At 49.6% G+C, this 19,181-nt stretch overlaps 1 protein-coding gene across 1 annotated transcript in view; it reads right to left on the bottom strand.

Annotated features, from left to right (window-relative positions):
* RpL35 (Ribosomal protein L35) overlaps positions 1–19,181 on the bottom strand; it is a 170,538-nt gene that overhangs the window by 21,249 nt on the left and 130,108 nt on the right. The window lies entirely within an intron of this gene.

Raw genomic sequence — 19,181 nt, 5'->3', positions numbered from 1 at the left:
GGGTTGTCTCGTGCCATGTTAGGGGGTTTGCCCCCCTCGGTATTTGGCAATAAATTTTTCCACCACCACCACCACCCACACAAGCTTCGTGGTGAACGCGCTTTGGATGTGCGCTGCGTTGTTCGCCGCTCATCGCGTGATTCCTGCGTGCCCGCACGGCCCCACTGCGCCCGAAGAGAGATATGTCAGACGCGTCACTTCCTTTCCTTAAAATCAATTTTCATTTTGTTTTCCTTCCCTTGCGGCGCGGTCCGGGTTGTCCATCGAATTATGTGACAGACGTCCCCTCCTTTCCTCGCGCTGCCGTCTCGCGCTATCAGCGAGGAGAGGGATTTTTCGCTCACGGCCGACGTCGACAACACCGGCTTTTCTGCGACAACGCTGTCGCGTTAAAACCTGCTTTGATTGCGTTCCGCAAACTGGATAGGCAGCACGCCCACCCTGCCACACCCGCCGCGGTGGCTCAGTGGTTAGCGCGCTCGGCTACTGAGCCGGAGTACCCGGGTGGGAACCCGACCATGGCGGCCGCGTTTTGATGGAGGCGAAATGCAAAGGCGCCCGTTTGCTGTGCGATATAAGTGCACATTAAGTATCCCCAGGTGGTTGAAATTATTCGGAGCCCTCCACTACGGTACCTCTTTATTCCTTTCTTCTTTTCCTCCCTCTCTCCCTTCCTTACGGCGCGTTTCGGGTGTCCACCGAGAAAAGTGAGACAGTTGCTGCAGCATTTCCTTTCCTCAAAAACCAAATTTCAATTTTTCACCCTGCCACCCTGGCAGGTGGCAGTCAATTGTTGATTGCGAGATGGTGGTGATGAAAATATTTTAATGAAATTGTTTAGGAGGTTGTAGCGGTGGTTAGTGCTCTCAGTCCGGAACCCCATTGCAAGGCCTAGCTGCTGTCCGGGCTCTTTCGATGAGTTCTTTTAAAGCGAAAGCTTTACTGGCCGCGAACTTGCGATTTCGCCGCGGCCGCACTCCAAGCAAGCACATGACGTCCCAACGCGCGCCTCGATCGCCGCGGATATTTCTCGCTCCCTAGTCACAACTGCGCATGCGCCACTAGTAGCACCGAGCCACAGGTACAGTGAACTAGAATACTATCCTAGTGGCGCGAACGGAAAGGCGCGGGCGTGCCGTTTGGCGTAGAAACCACCAGGTGGCGCCACTGCAACTTTTTCTAGCGGCGTCGTCGCTGGAGCTTGTGTGTGTTTCTCCGAGTCGTTGTTCCGGTGTGGCGCATTAATACGCCTGTAGTTAATAAACATGCATGCCATTTGCTTCAACTAGCTTCAACGTAACCTCATAGGCACCTTTTTTCCCCCTGCCGTGCCCCTTTGAGCACTTCGGCGATGATGAAAAATTGCGTTGTCGCATGCCGTCTGCTGCCGAGAACGGGCACCGGGCAATAAGAGAGGCTCACGGATTTGCCGGTGGATGTTAGTTGTCTAGGTGCATCTTTTGCCAAGCTGATATTATTTATCTGCGATTATAGTTTGGTGCCCGATGGGGTATGACATCCTAAAGCAAATCAGGCGATTAGGGACGCCGCAGTGGAGGGCTCTGGATATTTCGACCACCCGGGTTCTTTAACGTGCACTACATCGCACAGTACACGGCCTCTAGCATATCGCCTGCATCAAAATGCGATCGGCGCGGCCAGGATCGAACCGGTGTCTTTTGAGTCAGCATCCGAGCACAATAACCACTGAGCCACCGCGGCGACTTAATTACAGAGAACTACACCCTCATTCGATCATCTGTGCGCGCACCTAGGCGCACGTAGCTACGTGTGATCTAGTCTTACGGAAATCAGTTTTTACCTGAGACGGTTAAGCGGCCTCAGAAACGCATTTTGTTCAGAAAATTTTACCCATGACTGAAAATATTTCCAACCTAATTTTCGGAAAATTTTACTTGCAGTGTATGCATGACATAAGCCAGGTTGATAAATAATACACGGGAGGCGAGCATTATACTTTTATTGACAAGTGCGGACATGTAAGAGAAAAACTGAAGCAAATATTGGTTTGATGGCAGGCACATTATTGACGTAACCAGCCTAAATTAGGTTACATAGAAATTTCATCCGTGGAAACAAGGCTGGGCTTGCAGCTACCCTAATAGGGTACTTCGCAAATCTAAGCGCATCGACTCATTTTCAGGTACTTAAGCTTGACATTTCCGGTTGTTGCTGCTATTGATGCTTTTCATAAAAAGTGAAGGCGGGTTGTTATGTAAAAAGCAGTGAGCTCGGCTGCAACATTCTCACAGTGGTCTGAACAGCCAATTAAGTCGAAGCTCTGTTTTTGCCTTAACCACATCTACAATATCAATGATACTGTCTGCATGTAGTTCCAGGAGGCTAAAACATGTTGTGAAAGCATTTTCTAGGTCAGCTACAAACTTGTACAGGGCGGCAGCGGGATACAGAAGACCACCGTTGTCTTTCATGCGAGTGAACTGGGCTAGGTTTAAGTTCCCAGCCGCCTCTTTGGTCAACAAAAGCAAATTGAGGCAGCTTTCACAGCCCGTCTTCAGGACACATTTCCTGGCCACATAACCAGCTATATAAAATATTAGCCGGCTGTCACTTGATGCCACAGTGCAAATGGAATGGTCTGGGGGTAATTTCGGGAGCACTGCATTTGCTGCATCTTTGTTGCCTGCATCGAGCAGTTTATCAAGACGTTCCTGCCTGCCACTATAGGAGCTAAATTTGCTGGCCAGCATCTGCATCCAAAGGGGAACAGCACGGATTTATCGTGAAGAATTTCAAGTTTTGTGTCTCTTCGTATCGATGTTGTTGCGAAGAGCATGCTGGCGTCACTGTCGCAATTTATCCGGCACCAGGTCTTTGAGGGAAGCATCACTCCTCGAGGCATGTTAACTGTGAAGGGCTCACTCTCGGTGGGGCCTGCAGCTTCATTTAGAGCGTTCAGCTCGGAAATCAAAACATCGGTTACAGGCTGACGAAGCGCTTCCTGCGCGACATCTACACTTTCATTCGGTGCGTCCTGTCGCTTGCTGTTGCTCCATGGCCTTCTTTCTGGCCTCTGTTTCGCTCTTCGGGCAGAAAGGTAAGATGGGCATTCAGGCAGGAGGGTAGGCACCGCACCATGAGCCATTGACGGCTTCCCAGGGGGAGTCGCACTTCGGAGCCATTTATCATGTGTATGTAGTCCCGCAATATGCACTCGGGCTCAAAGTGGCGCTCACAGACCGCTGAGGACCCAGAGAAATGTTTGTCATCTCTTCGCAGATTGCGCTCCCACTTCTTCCTAAGTTCGTCGTCCGTGGGAGCGGCGAACAAAGACGCCTTAGCAGCTCTTGGATAACCGCTCCGACAGCCCGGGGCAAAGCAATGGGAGTCGTCCGTCTTCCTTTTCGGCATCGTGCCTCTCTGTAGTGCCTTTATAGCACGAACTTCACACGCGCAAGACGATTTTCTCCGGATCACTCAGAGTTTACAGCTCGAGGAGCCACGCCGAAACGTAGAACGCAGACAAAACACTTCGTTTCAGCCAGTTCAGCGCCCGGAGAGCCGTTCCGAATGTGAGAAGCAGCCCGGCAGCGGCAGCGCGGGGCTAGTAAAAGGCGCAGTGGCGCCCCTTGCGGCGAGGAGAGGCGTTTTGCCTCAGCTGCTACGCTGCCGCGCGCCTCCGTTCGCGTCACTAGATAGGTATTCTAGTTCACCACAGCCACAGGTGTTCCGCTGCTGCGCAGCGCCGCGCCTTTCCTCAAAATGCAACTTTCAATTTTCAGTTTTTTCTTCTTTTCCTCCCTCCTTTATCCCTTTCTTTACAGAGCGGCTCGGTGTCCACAGAGATATGTGAGACGGGGTTACTGTGCTTTGTGCGCTCGCCGCGCCATCTGGCATGACGTCACACCGAGCGACTCGCCGCCGCAGCCGTTTGGTATGACGTCACACCGCGTTCCTCATCGTGGCGCTCGCCTCCGCTCGCTTCGCCAGCTGCGTCGCATGCCTGATAACATATCGGAGGATTGAAAATGAGAGCTCGCGTGCGCCGCAACCACAGTTGTGTCGTCTTTAATGCGACAGCATAGCTAGACAACCAGACTTATCTGGATTTGGAATCAAAGATTATCCAAGGCTAACCATGCTATGCCTAGCTTTCGCTACGTGTATCCTGGCATAGCCGAGCTAAGTCACTGCCAATTTTTTTACTCGTTTGGTCCGAGCTGGACAGAGCTGCCTCCCACCCTTCCTGCGTTGGCTAGTTATTAACAGTGGCCGCCTGATTTCGTTCGCAGGCCCATACCATATGGTACAGGTCCGCCTTACTCTCCCCGAAGAATTTGCATTGTGAGTCTAATGACTCCGGATCTACTGCGTATAGTCTTCGTGGGTTGTTGTAAGTGTTGGTCTGTAGCTTTAGGAGGTGTTGTTCCTCCCCTTTGTATAGTGTCTTAGCCGGCGGAGGGTAGACCCGACGGGATAATCTTAAGCGCTTAAGTATGCGAGGTTGGTCACCCAATCAACGCTGCGGCCTATAGCTGCAGTGCCGCGTGGCCTGCGACAACGTTGTCAGCGCTTATGCATGCAGCCCACATCCCTCTCCATCGACGTACCTCAAAGCGCGATTGAGGCGTGCACTGACCCAGGGCGCCATGTTATGCGCTCTTCCTTTCCTCAAAATCATCGGCGTCTAGAACGTTGTCAACGACACCAATGAACACAATGAACGCCGACAGTAGTAGCAGTAGTACTGTTGTTTATTCAAAAATAAAAACCAAGAGAAAGGAAACGATTTTTGCCAGCCCCAGCATCTGTCATCACTATGGAGGCGCCTGATCTGAGGCAGCGGAAATAAAGGATAGCAGGCAGAATGGAGAAATGAAATGAAAGAGGTGAGGGAGCAGTAAGAAATTATAGGGGAGAGGTAACATACACAAATACATTACACGATAATACATATATGCAGGTTGCACGAGTGTTGAGGCCATAAAAGAAGGGAAAGCACACGCACACAACACTATGTACATTGCAGCTGGAATAGAGGACAACAGCTGGAATGGGGCGTCCAGCTGTTGATCGTCCAAGGTAGCGCACACGGAGCGCTCGGTCACTGCGCGGCACTACCTGGCAACGAACAGACGGGACGTCAAGCCCGTCTGTTCGAGGAATGTACAGAGGCTCACCAAGGTTCGCTCACGGGTGCGCGCACTGCCCTGCGGCCACAATAGCGGCGTTTACATGACGGAGTTGAGTTGAAAACCGATTACTGGGTTCATGCATAAACACCGCGGAGTCGGGTCCGGGAGTAGAGGGAGCTAGTCCACTCAACTCTGCTGCAGGGGGTGGGTTGAGTCGCTCGACCCCAATGGCAGATGCCATGTAAACCGCATCGAGTCGAAGCGTCGGGTTAGTGGGAGGGGAGGTGATGAATGCGAACCTGTTCGCTTGCGCCGTAATGCCTCCGAGACAGTGCTGACGTTCCGCAATCTTGGAGGCTGCCACTGCCCTTTCCCGCTGCGCTGCTCGACGCTTGTCGCTGCAGTTGGACCGATCTCGACTCGCTGAAGACCGAGTTCATGTAAAGTAGTAGTAGTAAATGTTTATTTTAAAAATAATAAAAAGGAAGGTAAAAGATTTTTGCGGACCCCGGCATCTGCCATCACTGCGGCGGCGGCACCTGAGCTGGGGCAGCGGAAATACAGATAGCGGGCAGTTTGAAGCGAAATGAAAGAGGTGAGGTTACAGTGAAAAAGGAAGGGGGAAGAGGTGATATTTACTTAAGATAACAACAATACAATTGTCCAAGTTGCGCGCATGTGGAGTCATAAAGAAAATAAAAAGAAAACACAAGCGCACAACAGCTGGGCACAACAAAAGCGGCTGTAGCGGAGGCCCCACCTACAGCTGTCACTGCGCTTGCGCGCTAGTTCCCCAGGGGCCCGCGAGAGGCGCTCCGCGGATTGTCTCCTCCGACGGCGTCACGAGACAAACGAGCCAAAATGATATTAAAGTCACTGGAACTTTAAATGGATGGATGGATGGATGGATGGGATGGAAGTTAGGAGCATCCTTTTTGAACCAGGGCAGTGGTTGTTGCCACTATGCTGTTTTTTTCCTTTATTTTTGTTTACTCTGCGGTAAGTTGTTCATACAATTCTCCATTTCCTTTAAAAAAACGTCTTCGTACACTTTAAAACTTCTGTCACCTCTCTGCTTTTGTACCACCAATCCTCCAATCGCTTTTTGCTAATTTCCACCGCAGATTTGTTTACATGACTAATTGTTATCTCTAAACCCTAAGGCCTCAGGAAGAGTGACTGTGCCTGCATCGACATCGGGATGGATAACATCGTATTTTAGGATGAGGTGTTCTATTGTTTCTTCAGATTTACCACACACAGCACATGTGTCATCTTTTTCGTTAAATTTTTTTTCTGTAGCTGCGCGTTCTAAGACACCCTGACCAAGCGTCAAAGAGGAGGGCACTGCCTCTCGAGTTATCATAAAACGTTTCCTTCCTGATCTGCCTTTTGCAGCATCGATATAGTTCTACAGTATGCTTCTTTTCCATTGAATCTATCCAATTTTTACCTTCGACGTTTTTAACCTGCGGTTTATTGCTCTTTCTTTCTCCTTCCTCGTCTCTGGCAAACTTACTGGCCAGCTTTCTAGTTCGTTTCCGCCACTGTGTGTCAACGCTCTTTCTGTACAGGTATTTAAATACCTTAGCTGCCCAGCGGTTATCATCCAATTTCCTCAGGCGTTCTTCGTATAGTATTTTACTCTAACCTTCTCGTGCTTCGAACGTTGGCCAGCCCATATCCCCCTGTACTGCCTCGTTTGTGGTTTTCCCGTGGGCACTTAGTGCTAACCTTCCGACAGTTCTCTGATTTACATCTAATCGCGACTGAACTTAAGCATAGAACCGCATTCCCGAAAGCAAGCCCCGGCACCATTATTCCTTTCCAAATACCTCTGGGGACTTCATACCTGTTGTACCGCCACAATGCCCTATGTTTCGTTATCCCGACATCTCTTCGCCCTTTTGCTATGAGAGACTGTTCGTGATTTTCCATGTACATATGCCCGTTGTTTACCCATACCCCGAGATATTTGTATTCGGCCACTCGGGGTATTTCATGGCCTTGTATTGTAAGCTCCTCATCAGTTGTGCCGTTGAAAACCATCGCACCTGACTTTTGCGCTAAAACTGAAACCTAGACTGTCTCCTTCGTCTCCACAGCAATATGATATGCACAACCAGCGCCATCTGACGAGCATGAGGGAAGACATGAAACGGCGGGAGGTTTGAACCACCGCAGCGGGGCAACAAAGAAGAAAATGTGTTTCGTGGGAGTCAACGCAAAGGGCTCACACACTCCGAGCCCCCGCGCTAACGCATTCCCTACGCATCAACAACATTGATAGCCCGTGACTTTTTTTGTCGCTCGATATTCCGAACCACAATGCCGATCCAGATAATTTCACAACTGGGCTCGCATTTAATGTTGACAGCCTTCTATTTCGCAACATATTTGCAGTAAATATGAAAGCTATGCACCACCCCCAATAATGACACTGCAGCATGTTATAAACACTCTCGAATCTCGTCGAAAATTCAGTCGGCTCGCTTTCTTCTATAACTGCCTTTCAGGTAAGCAGAAGTTGCCGGAATGTGTAAAGCCGCATTTATACCAGAAAGACTACACACACGTCCTCATTCCCTAGCTCCGATTTTGGCGAGAACAAACACTTCTGAACCCAATTCTTACCCAGAACTGTCACAGAGGGTAATTTTTTTTGCCGTAGCACACTTTTGCAGCAAGCGACATTGCCAAGGAATTGTAGAGTCAGTTCTTGTGTGGTTAACTGTATTTCGGTTGTTAAGAAATTTTCTGCTTGTCTAGTTTTCCTCAATTTACGTGTATGCAATTTCTTTTTAGAGTATGATATGCTTGTAACGTGTGGATTTATATTATGTCCTGGGTGCCCCTTCTGCCGTGACCATGTATATGTTCGTCGGGACAGCCTGACTGCCCCGGCTGGGTGAGGAGGGAAGTCTCCCTCATGGGGAAAGGGAACGGCGACGGGAGCGCCACCTCGTAGGTTACGCGGAATTCTGCGGGACCGGACAGAGTGTTCGGGATCCGGCCAGCGTCACGAGGGGTAGGAGCCGCACGCTCTCGTCACCTTCCGCGGCAGGCGCACGGGGATCCTTTGTGCCTTGCCACTGGACTTCTGGTTCCAGGCAGCGAAGCGAGCGCAGCAAACGCGCGCTCTGGTCGCCTTCCCCAGCAAATGCTAGGGAATGGCTTTGCCTCAAGAATGTTCGCCGCCGATACTTCCGAAGTCGCGCCCTGCCCCAGCCGGTAAGTCGGAAGTCCTTGTTACGTAGCCTTCTATTTCCGTGGAATGCCTCGTTGATGTTTTGTATCTAGCTGGCCCGCTCTGTGTATTGATTGCAAGTGTAATAAATAGCATACGAGTGTTAACGCTATTGTCGTCCCTTCTCTTTGTCCCTCGAGCACGAGCCCATCCGCGGTTAGCGAGCGGGAACGCTGCATCCGCGGAGTGGGAGTGCGGGGTGGCGGGCGGAAGGCTGGTCCCCCTATATTTCCACAAGATAAATCTCCCACACCTACTCTGTTGGGCTATATATCTTTGAGTACTTAAATAAATTTATCACTATCAATAGGCTTAACCACAGAATGGGGGAGGGCATTACATTCTCTTATCGCCAGGTGTACAAACGAAAATCTGACTGCGTCTGTTCGCGCAAATAGAGGTTAGATCCTTTAATTGTTGTCACGTCGATGAAATGCACGTACGGCAGAACTAATCAGCAGCGCGCAGTAGGGTGTAAGTTTAAAGTACATTTCATGTAAAATGACAAGACGTGATATGTTAATCATTCTACTTTAACGGCGCCAAAATCATACGCACGCACGCACGCACGAGAGAACAGAACGGGACAGAGTCACAGAGCGCCTGTCCCGTTTAGTCCCATTCTCTTCTCTCGTGTGTGCGTGTGTGTGTGTGTTCTGAAATGTCAGTTTCTGGAGTTCACGACGTTCCTATTCCGACGATGGCGTCAGCAGTGCAAGTAAAGATGAAGGAGGCAAGCTGCTCTTGGTTATTGATAATTCTTCACAAATTTGCCGAGATTAAAAAAAACGGAGTTATTTTAGTAGTTTGTCGCGGGTGGCGGCTCTGCGGAGCGCATAAGCAGACCTTGTCGCTCACAACATCATACTGGCACATCCAGAGAATAAATTTCTCAAAAGAAAACCTCGCTTTTTCGTTTGAATCACCGTTTTCGCGGGAAAAATCTCGTAGTTTTTTTTTTCCGGGCAAATTGGATCCGTGGTGAAAAGTCTTCCTCAATATAAACCTTGGAATCCTTAAAGGGGTAGAGACACCACATTTTTGTGTTGCGCCTGTCGGTTGTAAATAACGCGTAGCGATTCTGTAGGCATGGTACAGGATGTTAGAAGCACGAACTCGTACTATATAATTAATAATCGTACTATTTGTACCCACTAGTATCGGTCTCGGTTCCTAGTTGCCAGGTTTTTACATGACGTCAAAAACCAGGCAATGCGCTATCACGAGGGCCCGGAAAACCGTGACGTCGAGTGGGCACGTCGTCTGCTTGACACGCACGTAGCGCGCGTAAACATGGAGAGACGGGAGCAGGGCAAGTCGCAATGGCGAATAGCTCCGAGTCGGAAGGTGAAGAATTTTATTTTGGCGAAGGCACTGATTATTAGGCATCGGGGGACGACACAGACGATGAAGAAGAAGACGCCACGGCTGCGAACTCCTACAATCTGTACTTTTTGTTTTTCAGTGCGCTGTACTTGTTTTTCAAATGAAAGATCCTGTTGATCTGTCTCTCAGTTACCAGCGACAAAATATTCCTCAAGTTAAGTCATTAAAATGTCTTGGTGTCATTTATGATGACAGTTTCACATGGCGCTCCCACATTGACCATGTAGCAGCGAAATGGGCTCGTGCTGTGGGCATGTTGCGTAGATTAAGTAATCCCCGGTCTGGAATGCGGAGAGATGAACTTTTGCTGGTATATGTGTTGTATGTCCGACCAATTTTAGAATTTGGACCTGTGCTTTTTTCTGGTACGGCTGCTTACAAAATTCGCCCGCTCGTTCTTTTGGAGCGGGAAGCGCTTCGGTTGTGCCTTGGCCTCCCCAATTGTGTGGCCAATAACGTGCTTTATCTTGAAGGCCGTATTCCTCCTTTATCATCTAGATTTCAATTCCTAACTGTTCAGACGTACCTAAGGATATATGAATCAGATTTACGCCGCTCCTTGTCTGTTTTTTGTTGCCAGCCGACTTCTTTTTTTGGAGTCCACTGGCCTAGATTTCATACCCCACAGGTAGTTATGGTACAAAATTTGCTTGAACCTTTAAATGTTCTTTTGTATAACATCCTTCCGACAAAAAACAGTGGGTACTCTGTAGAAATTGTCTGTGATGATATTTTTCCGAAAAACGCTAAGCATTTACCACCCCTAATTTTAAATGGATTATTAGAGGACCATTTACAAAGCCTACCTATTAGCTTAACGATAGCTACTGACGCCTCCCAATGTGATGAAAAGGCAGAGGCGGGAATATATTGCTCGGTTCTAGATTCGTCTTTTTCTGTGCGGCTTCCCGACTACGTCCCAATTTTCCTAGCGGAGTTTCTGGCGGTGGTGCTTGCTCTTCGCAAACTAGAGCCAGCTTTCTCTTCAGTGGCTGTCATTACAGACTCTCTTTCTTTGTGTTCGTTTTTTGCTTCCGCTGTAGATTCGCCAATTCTATACGCCTTCCATTCCTTACTGCCTCCGCATTTGAGCCTTGTTCACATGATATGGGTCATAGCGGTGTGACAGCCAATGAAGTTGCGGACTGCCTGGCAAAGGCGTCCCTCAATGGCCCCGTTCTACCTATCGTTCCCGCTACAGCGTACATTATAGCAGCGGGGTTCCGGCGACAAAATTTGTTAAGAATGACAACTGAATCACTTTTAAGATCTGATGATTACCTGCACCTGAGGTATTCATGGAGCAGGCAATCGTGCCATTCACGGCAGGTTGAGGTATCTCTATCAAGGCTCCGCTGCCGGATCCCTCCCTTAATTTTTCGTTTGCACAGGTCTTGGTTGGCGCTTAATCCCGTCTGCGTATTTTGTGGTGAGCACGAAACCATAGACCATTTTTTGTTGTTTTGTCAACGGTACACCATGATGCGAAGACGGTTTTTAGAGAAACCTCTACAACAGCTTGGCCTTTGTTTGAACAACCCAGTCTTGTTGTAAGGAGCCACCATACTTGGGTACAGCCACAAGTCTGTTTTTACTGCCGTGCAAAATTTTTTAATGGAATCAAACGGCTACCTTGTTAATTTTTTTTTTCAATATTATTTTTATTCTTACAATTATCATTATCATTTACCTACTCGGCTATAAGCATCAGTCTCGATCTCCTGCGTGCGTTATGCACTTCCCTTTTCATTTCGTTGTTGCTTTTTGTTTACTTCTTCCGGAAGTTCTTACCACTCATTTTAATTTCGTCCAGGAATTATTTACCTCAAAAACTCTCTGTGCCCCAAATTCTTGGCCAATTCCCCTATGTGGGCCTGTGCCATACTATGTGGACAACAACTACAACCACTTTATTTTTGTCCCGCTGGCCGGCGATTCCGAAGAGGAGGCAGGCGTCTCGCCCGACGCAGTTCTGGTGGTGCCAACGGACGCCGAGCGTATAGACTTCAATTGGTAAGCAGTGTTGCTGTCGCGTTATTTTGCTGCTCGTCTAAGGGATTTTTGTTTGTTTTCGTCCAGCTGCAGTGTCCGATCTGTTTGCCATTATGTCAGTCACTGCCAGTCAAACGTCGCCAAGGACAAAAAAAAAAACGAGTCCACTAACACGTACAACCTCGCATGCTGTAGCTCGGCCTTTGCTGTTTGCGTAAACAATGCGTACATATTTTGTCGCGAGCACCCATTACGCCGTTTGGATGCCATTTCTCCCTGAACTGTTAGCACGTGTTCTCCCCCCACATGTATAGTGCCGTTGACTTTGCGTGATTGAGGAGTATAATTTTGGCGGTCCAGCACACCTCTATTCGTTTCTTTTATTGTTTTGTTCGTGCTCCATGAAATACACGATCTTGCGTGTGTCGCATGATTCCTATGTGGCGAGCGTGCGCTAATTCGATAACTCGCAAAAACGCGCCTGGTGCATGCACAAAGCGCTATTTCCGGAATTGCCTTCAGCTGCGGGCGCGACGGCTTGCAAGTGCAGTTTTGCGTGCTTGAATAGTAGTATAGTAGTAATAATAAAAATAACGACGTTTATCGTAGGTGTGAATGCGGCCGCTGTCGCGCCATGGACACCGTGCTCGGGTCTGTGTGCTGCCGTGAAATACCTGAAGTAGCTGCCCACATCCCCGAGTGTGCGCAGTGCATCACCAGCAGCAACACGTCTGTACAGGGGTGCCTTAACATCTACGCACTGCAACTTGCATATCTGGCACCTACGGCTCCTGCGCGCCCTGGCCTGCTGCCTCGGAGGTACAGCGAGAGATCGTCGGCATCGCGGGAAAGCGGAGCACACCCCTCTGTGCTGTGCAGCAGCTGGCCACAGCCGTCATACAGGAGGAGCCCCAGGACCATCTCCTCGTGTACACCGACGGCTCAGTGGCCCGCGACAGCTGCTCCCTTGCAGCGGCGGCTACCATTCCCGCCCTGCAACTGCACATCCAGCAACACGCAACCTTCCTGGGCTCCTCCACCACGGCGGAGTTGATGGGGATGCGGCTCGGGCTGGACCTGCTGCTCACCCTCGGCCCTCTGCCGCCCAGGAGTGCTCTGCTGTGCGACTCCCGCGCCGCCCGCGCCGCCCTCAGCCGCCTGCAATCTAACGGCCGCGGTACTCCACTAGTGCGGGAAATTCGCTCGCGCATCGAGCGCCTCGCGCAGAGAGGATGCACCGTGCGTGCACAGTGGGTGCCCGGTCACTGCGGCACCGCCGGAAACGAAGAAACTGACGAGCTCGCGACCACTGCACATCAACTACCTGCCAGCGGTCTGCCCCTTGCTCTGGAGGACGTGCGTGCGGCCATCCACGACCATCTCCGAAAGCAGCACCCCGATCCACGCATCGCAGGAGGTGAGCGCATCGACAGTATCACCGGCTGTCGCGCACTTACACGGTCGCAACGTGTAATGATCCTCCGCGCACGCATTGGCTGCGTGTGGCCCGGGGAACGACGGGAGCGTCACGGAATCGCGACGAGTGATGTGTGTGACGGATGAGGTGCAGTGGAAACACTAGAACACCTGCTCCTTCACTGTGCCACGTTCGAGATGCTCGTCGCGATATGCTTGTGGCCTATTGGGCGCAGGGCATACTGCCAGACTCCATCAAGACGCTATTGTGGCCGCAGGGCAGTGCGCGCACTCGTGAGCGAACTTTGATGAGCCTCTGTGCATTCCTCGAACACACGGGCCTGACGTCCCGTCTGTTCTCTGTCAGGTAGTTACACGCAGTGACCGAACGCTCCGCGAGTTCTACATTGAACGATTAATAACTGGACGCCCCACACCAGTTGTAGCCAACACAGTGCTGTGCGCGTGTTTTAATTCCTCTAAAATGAACTAATCACGCGCACAACCTGGACACATTTCTTATTGTGTAAATAGTTTGTATACATTACTTCTCCCCCTATCCTCTCTTCCTGTCCCCTCACCTCTTTCATTTCATTTCTCCATTCTGCCTACTATCCTTTATTTCCGCTGCCCCAGCTCAGGTGCTTCAGTATCGATGGCAGATGCCGGGGCTAGCAAAAATATTTTCCTTCCTTTTTACTATTATTTTAATAAAAAACCACTACCACCACCACTACTGGAAGACAGACCGGCCTCGTCAACGCACCAGAGATCCAAATGTAACTGGATGCTGCATGTTCGATCATATAAAAGAGGCACTTGCAAAATTGTCATGCTCCACTCCTGTATTAGTTTCAATGATGACATTTGTGTCTCTTGCATTAAACTCCACATTTGGCTTGATCCTCAAACCTAGCTTCGACACCATTTCGCTTGCAGCTATACAGTCTGAATGCAGCCACCTTAGTATGAACTGAGTTTCAAAGTTTCAGCACAGTCGTTGAAATTTTGGCTATCCTGACAGCAAATCCGAAAGCAGTGAAAATATAGCTTCCTACATAATATCGCTACATACTCTCTTATTCTCTATACACCTAGCCTGGAACCTCAGTTGCTGGCACTTGGCACTAATATTGAACAACTAATAGAAAAACTGATTCAGGGTTCTGTAACTAAATGTTTTTTTGCGTTTCGCACATCACCATCATAACGCAGCGACTATTTTTTGCAGCCGTTACAGGTACACGGTGCACCGACAGTTTGTGCGCTGGATTTGGCGTCGCCTTGGGAGGAGAAATCATCTATTTATTTACTTTTTATTACTTATGTTTTACACTTTTCTTTATTTTTCTACATTACGACTCCTTTATGATTCGTGTTTAGGAGCCTTACGTGACAGCGTGTTGCGGCATTGCCAAGGAGTCCACGGAACGCAATCGTCTGTTTGGCGCGGCGCCTGGCCCGTTGAAAAATTTAAGGAAAGGAAATACGCGCCGCGGTGGCTCGTTAAAGATCCCAAGGTGGTCGAAGCCCTCCACTACGGCGCCTCTTCCTTTCTTCTCTTAGTCGCTCCTTTATCCCTTCCCTTGCGGCCCGGTTCGAGTGCCGGCCTAGATGTGAGACAAATACTGCGCCGTTTCCTTTCCCCAAAAACCAATTTTCAAGGAAAGGAAATGACGCCTGTCGCACATATCTTAGTGGACACCCAAACCACAACACCGTAAGGGAAGGAATATCAATTGAAATATTGGTTTTAAGGAAAGGAGACGACGCCTGTCTCACATATCTCGATATACTTTTCCACTCCTGGGTTTTTTTGGTGACAACGGCACGAAATTTCGTTGGACGGTCGAGGTATACAGCTTCGCTGTAAAAAAATGTGGATTAGCTCACCTAATCCAGGATATACAAAGCGAAAGCTGTCGGCGTTCACTGTGTTCATTGGCATTGGCGTTGACAATGTTCTAGACGGCGCGTAACTGGCTCTCTGGGTATGCGGACGCCTCATTCTTGCTTTGATACACGCGGCGGTGGTGAGAGAGATGTGGCCTGAATGGATTAGCGCTGACAGCGTTGTGGCTGACATGCGGCACTGCAGCAATAGCTAGGCCGCAGCGTTCATTTGCTATTAATCTCTCGCGATCAACCATTAACCGCATGCCACCTCCCAGGGTGGCAGGGAGGGTGCGCTGTCTATCCTCTGTGCGGAACCCAATCAAAGCAGTCTTTTGCAGTTGGGCACCAACGCCACGTACATGAAAGCGAGATTGAGGTCTCCACGGAGCCGGTTGTGCGCCTTTCGTGAAAATGAACGGCCTTTGCAAAATTGTCAACGCCAATGAACTCTATGAACGCCGTCGGCTCACTTGTTTTGTTTGGTTTTTGCGGAAAGGAAATGTCACAGTAACCGTCTCACATATCATGGTGGACACCCGAACCGCGTCGTAAAGAAGGGATAAAGGATGGAGGGAAAGCGGAAACTGAAAATTGAATGTTGGATTTTGAGGAAAGGCGCTGCGCAGCGGGGGAACACCTATGGCACGCATGCGCAGTAGTGACTAGGGAGCGAGCGAGAGAGAGAGAAATATCCGCGGCGAGGCGCGCGTTGTGACATCATGTACCTCCTCGGAGCACCGCCACGGCGAAATCGCATGTTCGCCTCCTCCACGACTGGAGAGCGCATGCGCTCATCTCCTGGCGGCGGCGCCGCGAAAAACCTTGGAAGTGTCACGGCCGGTCTCGAGCGGGGGGGGGGGGGGGGGGGGGCTCTTTATTTTGGCGCTGCACCACAGCTGATCTCCGCGAGAGGGCGCTGCGAGCCAACCCTACCTAGTGTTCCTGTATATGCTCCCGCAGGGAGCAGAGTTGCGCGACTGTTTTCCTCGCGCCGCTCTTGACGCCATTCGCCGAGCGGCCGTCACGTGATTCCGCAGGCGACGTTTGCTCCATTTGAAGTGGAAGAGCCAACTTTCCAGGCGCAACGGCGGTTCCTCGCCAGCCCCAGTACCCTCTCGGCTGCCATCGTGATCGGACGCGTTCGGTGCGGTCGGCTGCGGTGTATTCCGGCCTTTTCCGTGCGCTCCAGTTGCATATATTTTGATAGTGTGCAGTGACGGCAGCCTCCAACTATGACGGGGTGCAGTGCTCCAAGCTGCAAGAACCGTACAGAAAGCGGAAAAGCTTTTTACGCAGTGCCGTCCGGACGGTCAGTCGTACGTCAGCGACTGCGCTGGCTTTTGCGTATGGGACGCGTGAAAGCAGCCCCGAAATGAACCAGAATATTCGAGGTAAGAGAATAAACAGCACAACCTTACCGTATTTGCATGACTCACTTAGCCACATAACCTCCATTGTCTCATACCTCCCTCCGGCGTTGCAACCATCATTTGGCTATGTGCCTAGTCTGATAAAAATTACAGTTCAATATAAATTACAAATTGTTCAGCTGGCACGCTCAAACTCCATGCGGCGACTCATCAACAAATTATCTTCATTTTTCCAGCAGCGCTACAAGTTGAACAACGATTCTGTTCCTAACCTGGCTGCACGTGACAGATCATTTCTCATGTGCAGCCGCTGCCCGCCCGTCTGCTTATTCTGCTGCCACCTCCAGCATTTTGCAGAAATTGTTTGTTTTGTGAAATAAAGAATGTTTGACAAGCAAACTGTATGTGAAATTTTGTTCTAGTCCCAGTCTACAACACAGAAGTGGGAGGCCAGTCTCTCAGCATGAGAACAAGCTTTGCCTAGGCTTTTTAACTATTTTATTTGTTAAAAATACCCTTAAGGTTCCACTGACATGGATGTTAACACTGGAGGAGAGGGGAACAAAAATACCATGAAATACTTGAAAAAGCAAAATTGGATATTCAGATAATTATTTTTCCTTGACTAAAAGCATAGAGCACTCCAAAACAAAGATATTTCATAATGCAGTGAAGGTACATATAATTCAAGTAGGTCAAGAGAAAACGCTATAGTGCTTAAGGAAGAACGAGCAATTAAATAACAGCACCAGAAAGAGATATCACTTTTCGAGATCCTTAATTGGAAACTCGTATAACACAATTCAGCTGCAGTGACTTAGAGTAGGCTTCTCTAACTTTTGGATATTAAAGAAGTACGACACGTGATGTGTTTGGCTTGAAAAGATGACCATGGCATAGGAAAAGTGCAACTGAGGGCTAGAAGTCAGAGCAACAAATGATACGTATATTTTGTGAAAGATAAGCGCGCGAGTTTGCGATATCTGTGCCTTTAGTGGGTTAGATTTACTTGCGTGCAAAATGCATAGCTTTAGACTGCCCGCATTCACATCGTATGCAGCGTGGTTTCACAAGCTTCGTGCGACATCGACGGTCGCAACCTTATAGAATAATGTATTTCAATGTGGTTCTGCAGGGAGATGCACTGCCGCACTTCTCTTCATCGCACAGCTCACGCAGGTTTTTCATTTCTAAGCATTTCTGCGCCATTAATGTCGGTACTGCGAGCTATCGCTGTCATTCCGCGATCTTTCTGTCATGCTGTATGATATTTTCGTCAAATCAGATTATTTCTGGACGTTTTTTTCAACGAAGTATGATAGGCTTAGCATCGATCCCTAAGCACTGAGACAGTAAAAGGAAAAAAGGATGCCCGCAATCGAGCGCCGTTTGTAAGCTTTTCAAAAAAAAAGCAAACTGCTCTACAACGCCAGCCCCGTCATGATCCCAGCGCCTGTGCGCTCGAGGAGCTGCTTTCCCGCACAGCTTGGAACAAAATGGCGGACCTTCGCGCAACTCTGCTCCCTGCGGGAGCATATACAGGAACACTAACCCTACCCTAGCCTAGTAGGGGGCAAATCAGCAATTATCGTTTAAGAAAAAGGTTAAAGAAACAGAGAGAGCTCTGTGGGGAACAGGGGTGCTGACGAAATCGGCACTGGGAACATACCGAACCTTTAAGCAGGAAATTGCCAAAGAAAATATCTATGATAATTGTAGGGAAGCTCTTTGTTATTCGAGGCCAGGACGGGAGTTTTGCGCACTAAGACATATAGAGCCAGGTACCACGAGATAGACACGTTGTGCGGTGCGTGTGGAGAGGAGGAGGAAATGGCTGAACACTTGATACTTTTCTGTAAAGGGCTTCAGCCTGCAGTGGGAAGCAGCGAAGCTGATTTATTCAAAGCATTGGGGTTTAAGGACAGTGAAGGAAAAATAGATTTTAAGCAGATAGAAGTCCCCAAGCGAAAGTTATCTGATTGGTGGATAAAATTAAGACAAGAGTAAAATTTCTATGAGTCATGGATAGGTGGCTTGAGCCACCGCCCGATTTAAAGGGTTCAGCCTTATCCCCATCCATCCATTCATCCACCCACCCGTCCGTCCGTCCGTCCGTCCGTCCGTCCGTCCGTCCGTCCGTCCGTCCGTCCGTCCGTCCATCCATCCATCCATCCATCCATCCATCCTGGTAAAGCCCATTTAACCCTTGATGGATGCCTCAGCGGAGGGGCCGCGCGCATCGAGGCACCCTTAAAGCCCCTCAATGAACTTCTTAAATTTAGCAAGGGTTGGCTCGAAGCGCCCTCTTACGGAGACCAGCGGTGGCGCAGCGCAGAAATAAATGCTACCCGGGTTCAAACCCGGCCGCGGAGGCCGCGTTTCGATGGAGGCGAGAACGCAAAAAGCGCCTGTGTGCTGTGCAATGTCAGTGCACGTTAAAGATCCCCAGGTGGTCGAAATTAATCCGGAGACCTCCACTACGGCACCTCCTACTTCCTTTATTCTTTCGCTCCCTTCTTTATCCCTTCCCTTACGGCGCGGTTCGGGTTTTCATCGAGAGAAATGAGACAGTTACTGAGTCATCTCTTTTCCTAAAAAAACAATAGAGACCGGCCGTGACACTTCCAAGTTGTTTCGCGACGCCGCCGCCAGGAGAAGAGCGCATGCGCTTTCCTGTAGTGTAAAAGTCGGATTGACTGATATTGCTTCCCTTTTTTTTTGGCCACAGCGAATCTGTTTTAGCGATTCTGGGATAAA

This window comes from Amblyomma americanum, chromosome 1, assembly GCF_052857255.1.
Source record: "Amblyomma americanum isolate KBUSLIRL-KWMA chromosome 1, ASM5285725v1, whole genome shotgun sequence".
NCBI lineage: Eukaryota > Metazoa > Arthropoda > Arachnida > Ixodida > Ixodidae > Amblyomma > Amblyomma americanum.
The sequence above is the reverse complement of the archived record's forward strand: the minus strand, read 5'-3'. Positions and strand labels throughout refer to the sequence as shown.